We start from the raw sequence: 6,916 nt of genomic DNA, 5'->3' as shown, positions 1-6,916 counted from the left end.
TCTATATGTATAGCGGTTAAATATAAATAAACTTTAATAATGGTATTTTCCTTTTGGTTTTCATATATATATCCTAATAGTTATGATGAAAGAATTATCAACCATACATACTGAGAAGGGAGACATCCATTGTAGTTGATTACCTTTTTTTTTGTTTAAAGTCCATCTTGTTTTGTTTTTTTAGCCTGTCAAGATCTTGTATTAATTACTAAATTAATGATTACTTAATTACTTACTTATACCTGTTACCCCTCGTTGAGGAGCATAGGCCGCTCACCAGCATTCTCTATCCAACTCTGTCCTGTGCGTTCCTTTCCAGTTCTTTCCAGTTAACATTCATCCTCTTCATATCTGCTTCTATTTTCAGGCGTAATGTGTTCTTTAGCCTTCCACATTTTCCGCTTCCCTTCAGGATTTCAAGTTAGGGATTGCTTCGTGATGCAGTTTAATGATTTTCTCAATGTATGTCCTATCCATTTCCAAAGTCTTTTCCTAATTTCCTCTTCAACTGGAAGCTGGTTTGTCGTCTCCTATAAAACGCTGTTGCTGATAGTATCCGACCAATGGATGTTGAGTATTTTGCGTAGACAACTGTTTATAAATACTCCATGTTTTAGCTCCGTACAGTAGGACTGTCTTGACGTTCGTATTGAAGATTCTGACTTTGAAATTAGTTAACAGTTGTTTTGAGTTCCATATTTTCTTCAATTGTAGAAATGCTGCCCTTGCTTTGCCAATCCTCGCCTTTACATCTGCATCCGATCCTCTTTGTTTATCAACGATGCTTTCCAGGTACGTGAATGTTTCCACCTCTTCCAGAGTAGACAGCCTTGTCTGACTCCGGTCCTTACTAGAAACGCATCTGTCAGCTGTCCTCCATGCACCACTTAAATTAATGATACCGAATTAATATTTTAGACAATGAACTAACTTAACGATATTGATTAAATAAATATGTACAGTAAGGAGTTTTGGAAATCATGAATCGATCAATGTTAGATCATTATTCAAAACCTGAAAGTAGTGGACAACCGTTTCGTCTTAGTATTGAACTCTTCAGAAGTGGTTTAGAGGTTAAGGGTCCTGCGTTGAAAACCCGCGTGCGGGATCTTGGATGTACACTGCTGAAGTGTCCCATACTGGGACGAAACAGTTGTACAGTGTTTTCAGGTTTTCAATGTTGGTCTATGATTGATTGATTCATGATCTTATTTTGAAATGTGTAGAGTTTATGGAAAGATATATGTTATTCTAGTTATTTTGTATGAGAGTACATGCTGAAAGTTACTGTCTTCTATGGGAAATTATAAAATTTCCCAATACGATAGATCTTTAACTATAAACTAGTTCCTGGTCGATAATACCATAGATGATAAATGTCAACTTATATGCAAACAATTTTTCATGCTGCACTTTATTTCTCGATCACAATAATTTGATCAGGATCAAGGATAAGTAACTATTAACGGATTAATCACTTTAAATCCCTCCAACTTATGATTATTCAGCAGTTATGATTTGAGCAGCTCAGTGGCAACTCTTTTAATTATGAGATTTGGTGAAAATTGACAAGCAACGTTTTTATATCATTAGTATGGAGAGTTTAAATAACGGATAGGGCTTTAATTAAACAAGAACTGAAAACCAAGGAACATTGGATAGCTGTTTCATCTTATAATAGGACTTCTCAGGAATGTACATTAACAACTGTATCGGGTTCTAACCGAGGAACTTCAGCTATCCTACCAAATACCTAGGTTATTATTTATTTATTTGAACACATAAATATTGGTAAAAAGGGGGCACCAGATATATATGCGCCACACAAAAAGTTGTCACTTCATTTAATTGTGTGAGGGCTATGATACTGCCCGGGTGCCCAGATCAATGCAGATGGTTTTCTTAAGTGGCCACACCCGGAGACTTCGACCGAAAAGTCTGATCCACAAGGCAGTGGAAAATCGTGAGGAGATGCAGTCCCATGGTAGCCGGTGACCAACAGTTGATTCATACACCATTGGTTCCCTCAGGATACTGGAGCCCATGTACACCATTGGGTTGAAATTAGGGTTATTCAACTCCTCCAGGTTGACTTTCTGTATCTACCAACTCAGTTAAAGCACCGGACATTTGCTTTTCGTCCTCTCAATTTCGTAAACAACACCCCCGCTGAGAGAAGGAAGAGAGTAGGACTTCTCTGACAGATTTTATATACTCGTGGCCGTGTGAGAGCATTTGGAGAGGAAGAGCGGACTCTCACCACTTTTGACCGTACCAGGGCATTTGGAGGCAATACTTAACTTACAAATCAATAAACCATTGTAGTCTCTTACTCATACAACATTTTAATGTCATGGGTTAAGACTTCTGGCTAGAACTTAATGACTCCAATAAGAAGTGAATAGTTAATGTACACACGATATTATTTCACTAAATGTTAATAATAAATAAAGCATTTTTCATAAAACTAACTGGTTTAAATACATTAGGTATGATTGCAATAAGATGCTTTTTCATAATTCATAAACATTTGAAAGAGTAAACATATTTTTGTTTAAATTCCTTATAACTTGGATATTACCCTAATTAGATTCCAAAAAATAAATAAAAACAAAAAAGATGAACAAAGTTGAATATTGGCTAGCAGTGGAATCCAGGATTTGCGCTTCGTCCTATTTGGGACTCGTCAGCTGGATGCACCTGCATCTCACAGTTGATGTCCACTTTGAGACTCGAACCCAGTACCGTTTGCTTAAACACCATCAAGTGTTCCACTCAGCTTCTGAGTCCTGATAACCACTTGCTTGTGCAATGGAGTGAAGTTTAAATTCATTTAGTATTGTTTGTTTGAATCTTCCCATTGATGTGTTAGGACTGCAAATGATCAGTCTCTTATTGCCATATGTGCATACTGTGCGTATTGCCTCGATATAGCCTTCTTTCACAAGCATTGTAAGCAAGGATGGATAGTGGCTAACAGTGAAATCCAGTTTGGCGCGCGTCTCGTCCTATTTGGGATTCGTTAGCTGGATGTACCTGTATCTCAGAGTTGATGTTCACTCTGGGATTAGAATCCAGTATCGGTCGCTTCAAATGCCATTGCGTTATCTACTCACCTACTCAGTCGTGATAGTCACTTGCCTGTGCGATGGGGTGAAGTTTAAATTCATTTCGTATTGTTTGTTTGAATCTTCCCATTGATGTGTTAGGACTGCAACTGGTTTATTACTAAGTTCTTTACTGATTTTAAACCTCTAAACACTTGAATTTGATGTTTACAAAAACGTATGAACATCTATGGAACCTAAATATTTGTCGTTAGTTAATATCAATTAATGAAATGTATGTCTAAAATGTAAAGTGATATAGGTTACTTATATCCACATAAGTAGTATATGGTGATGATGGTTAGGCATAGAATATATATTTGGCAAAAGATCGATAAGCAAAAAGAACAGGAACGAAGCGCAATCGGTTTAAAAATGCATAAACAATGAAATAAAAAATGACGGACTGATATTTGTAGAAGGAACAGTTAACATTGACACAATTGATTGTCCCCACCCATGTTCTTGTTCATTACAATAATTACTGCCGTCTTATTACATAACGCCATATATAGTTCTTATAGTTTATATACAAATATGATCAAGCTATAGATTATTAATTCCTACATAAAAGCTTTTGAATGTTACAATTAATGGCTTAAATGTGTATATACATATGAAATAAGAATAATCACCGCTGTAAGTAGATGAATTCCTTTCATTCTTCTAAAGGTACTTTGACATTTCCTATCAGTAGAAAAAGAAATAATAAATCAATAAAGAGTAATTTTACTTCGCCATTATGTAATCATGTAATTAAAGTTGGTTTAAATACATTTGATGTTTCATTTTATTGTCTCTGATTGTATATTACTTTGCTTACTTACGCGTGTTACCCACAACGAAGCATAGGGTGCCGACGAGCATTCCCCAACAGACACTGTCCTCGGCCTTCCTTTCTAGTTCTATCCAACTTTTGTTCATTCTTCTCATATCTGTCCCCATTTTTCGGAGTAATGTGTTCTTTGGTCTTCCTCTTCTCCTTTGATCTTGGGAATTATAGGTGACGGTTTGCCTTGTGACGCAGTAGAGTGCTTTCGTCAATATGTGTCCTATCCACTTTCAGCGCTTCTTCTTGATTTCTTCCATCAATGAAATCTGGTTTGTACTCTTCCACAGTAGGCTGCTGCTGATAGTGTCTGGTCAATGGATCTGAAGTATTTTGCGTAGAAAACCGTTAATAAACAGTTGTATCTTCTGGATGATGGCTTTCGTACTTCTCCAGGTTTCCGCCCCATACAGTAGAACCATCTTGACATTTATTTAAGCAAAAGGGAATTATTTACTTCACTATATCATCTAGATTTCTGAGTTTATTTCATGTTTAAAATGTTGACTGATGTACGTTCTTACCTACACTTGTTACCCTCATGGAGAGGCATAGGTCGCCTACTAGCATTCTCCAACCAAGTCTGTACTCCCTTCTCTTTTCTAATAGTTTCCAGTCGCTATTCATTCTTTTGATTTCTGCAAGCTCTTTCCGAAACTGTATGTTCTTTGGTCTACCTTTTTTCCTGTTCCTTTCAGCATTCCAATTTTTCGCTTGCCTCGTGATTTAGTTTCGTGATTTCTACCACCTACCACCTCCAACATATTTTTCCTAATTTTGTTCTCTGATAGAAGTTGGTTTGTTATCTCCCACAGTAGGTTATTACTGATGGATTCCGGTCAATGGACTTTAAGTATCCTGCGTAGACAAATGTTTAGAAATACCTGCACATTTTTGATGATGGTTGTGGTAGTTCACGATGTTTTAGCTCCACAAAGGAGGACTTTCTTGATGTTCGCACTAAAGATTCTGACTTTGGTGTTAGCTTACAGTTTTATTGAGTCCTATATGCTCTTAGGTTGTAAGAATAACTCCTTTGCTTTGTCAGTCTTTACCTTTACACTTTAGTCGGATCCTCCTTGTTCATCGATGATGTTACCCAGGTATAGACATATGTTTACTCACAATTATAATACCGAATTTAAACACTTTTATGTAATGCTTTATACTTAATGCTTTCTTTATATGTCGTTTGTTTAGACAGAAATACTGTATAATTTCATCAGCACTAACTAACTACCAAAATGATTTAAAGTGACTGGACATTCAACTATCTGATTGACTTGTAGTGTCGGTTGCTATGTTAAGTCCATACACCTTATTCCAACTTCCGGACAGACCAATCTATTCATTCATCTTGAGTCACATTTTGATCTTGTTAATTATTCGCTTATTGATCATGTAAGCTTACTTATGTACACTTCTTATCCTATTCATCACATATCTGTAACGTATTTTTGTTCATCTGTAAATATCAATTAACGATTGATCAAATGGAGTTGGCTCACACGCCTTCTCCATTGAGAGTCATTTCAATTCACTTCGTTTATCCGCTCGTTTGTCTGGATTAACCATCGTATGAAATATACGTATTTAAAAATTCACTCTTGTATATGATTTATTTAATTCCATCATTCACGAACGCGAGTTAAGTCGATGATTATGTACAAGGACTGGCGATAACAATCATTCATACAATCCGATCTAACTGGAGTCAGATCCCGTGTCACAAAATTATCTTCCTGCATCTCTGAAAAGATATTTTAGATATTCATGAATTTTCTAATAAAGCAACATAATTATTAAATTCATTTAGTATTGTTTGTTTGAATCTTGCCATCGATGTTTTAGGACTTGTGAATTAAGACTATATCGAGGCAATATGCATAGTACGCACATATGCCAATTAGAGACTGACCAGTTGCAGTCCTAAAAACATCGATGGGAAGATTCAAACAAACAATACTAAATGAATTTAAACTTCACCCCATCGCACAAGCAAGTGGCTTTCAAGACTCAGTGGCCGAGTGGATAACGCGATGGCGTTTGGAGCGAGGGTACTGGGTTCGAGTCCCAGCATGAACATCAACTGTGAAATGCAGGTACATCCAGCTGACGAGTTCCAAATAGGACGAAACGCGCGTCCTTGATTCCACTGCTAGCCAGTATCCGTCTCTGCTTAAAAACTTAATTATTTCCTACTGAATTACAAATCAACTGTTTAGATCATTTTTTTTAATGGACTTATTTAGAATAAAACATTTTTATCAGAAGGGGTGGTTTTTAGGGATTTTAGTAATTTTATATAGTTGAGATCATGAGTCAATTGAAGCTAGACCACAATGCAGACTATGAAAGCAATAGATGGTCATTTCCTCCTAGTATGGACTCCTCATCAGTGCACATCCACGATCACTGTCGCAAGATTCGAATCAAGATACTATTGAAATTATGTATCGATTGAAGCTAGACTACCATGGAAAACCTGGCTTCGAATCTCACGAGGCGAAATCGTGGTTGCAAACTGTTGAGGAGACGTAAATAAAATAAAACGTAACGGCATTCCAGAACTTTCAGGTTTTCTATGGTAGTCTACTTTCAATCGGCACATGATTACCACTAGAATAAAAAATTTTGTTATTTTTATTTAAATTACATTCACCAAACAAAAATTCCCCCTTCCCCTCCAAAAAAAATTTATTAACATTTAGGGTTTATTAAATAAACATCACAGTTCTTAACTCAATTTCATTTCAAAGTTTCAAGTTACCGTGTAAACAAGTTTTCAGTTGAATTTTGGTAAAAAAAAAGCAAAAAAACAAAAAAAAATATTTTTTCGATTTATTGATACATTCATATTTACTTTATTTAATGAAACCCCCTTACACTTTTAAATCTTATAATTATTTATTGGTATGTTTAGATTTGCCCCATACTCTTTGTTAAGTATAATCCCTTTTCAAAGGAAATATCTAAAATA

The 6,916-nt window shown here is 35.9% G+C and overlaps 1 non-coding gene across 1 annotated transcript; it reads left to right on the top strand.

The window, feature by feature from the left end:
• The first annotated feature begins 5,953 nt into the window (after nt 1-5,953).
• Smp_tRNA_01696_Pseudo_TTG.1.1 lies at nt 5,954-6,019 on the top strand. Its single transcript has one exon. It is a non-coding gene (tRNA).
• The last annotated feature ends 897 nt before the right edge of the window (nt 6,020-6,916 follow it).

This window comes from Schistosoma mansoni, assembly GCF_000237925.1.
Source record: "Schistosoma mansoni, WGS project CABG00000000 data, chromosome 1 unplaced supercontig 0071, strain Puerto Rico, whole genome shotgun sequence".
Classification (NCBI taxonomy): domain Eukaryota; kingdom Metazoa; phylum Platyhelminthes; class Trematoda; order Strigeidida; family Schistosomatidae; genus Schistosoma; species Schistosoma mansoni.
Note: the sequence above shows the minus strand (reverse complement) of the source record. Positions and strands in the feature narration are given on the sequence as shown.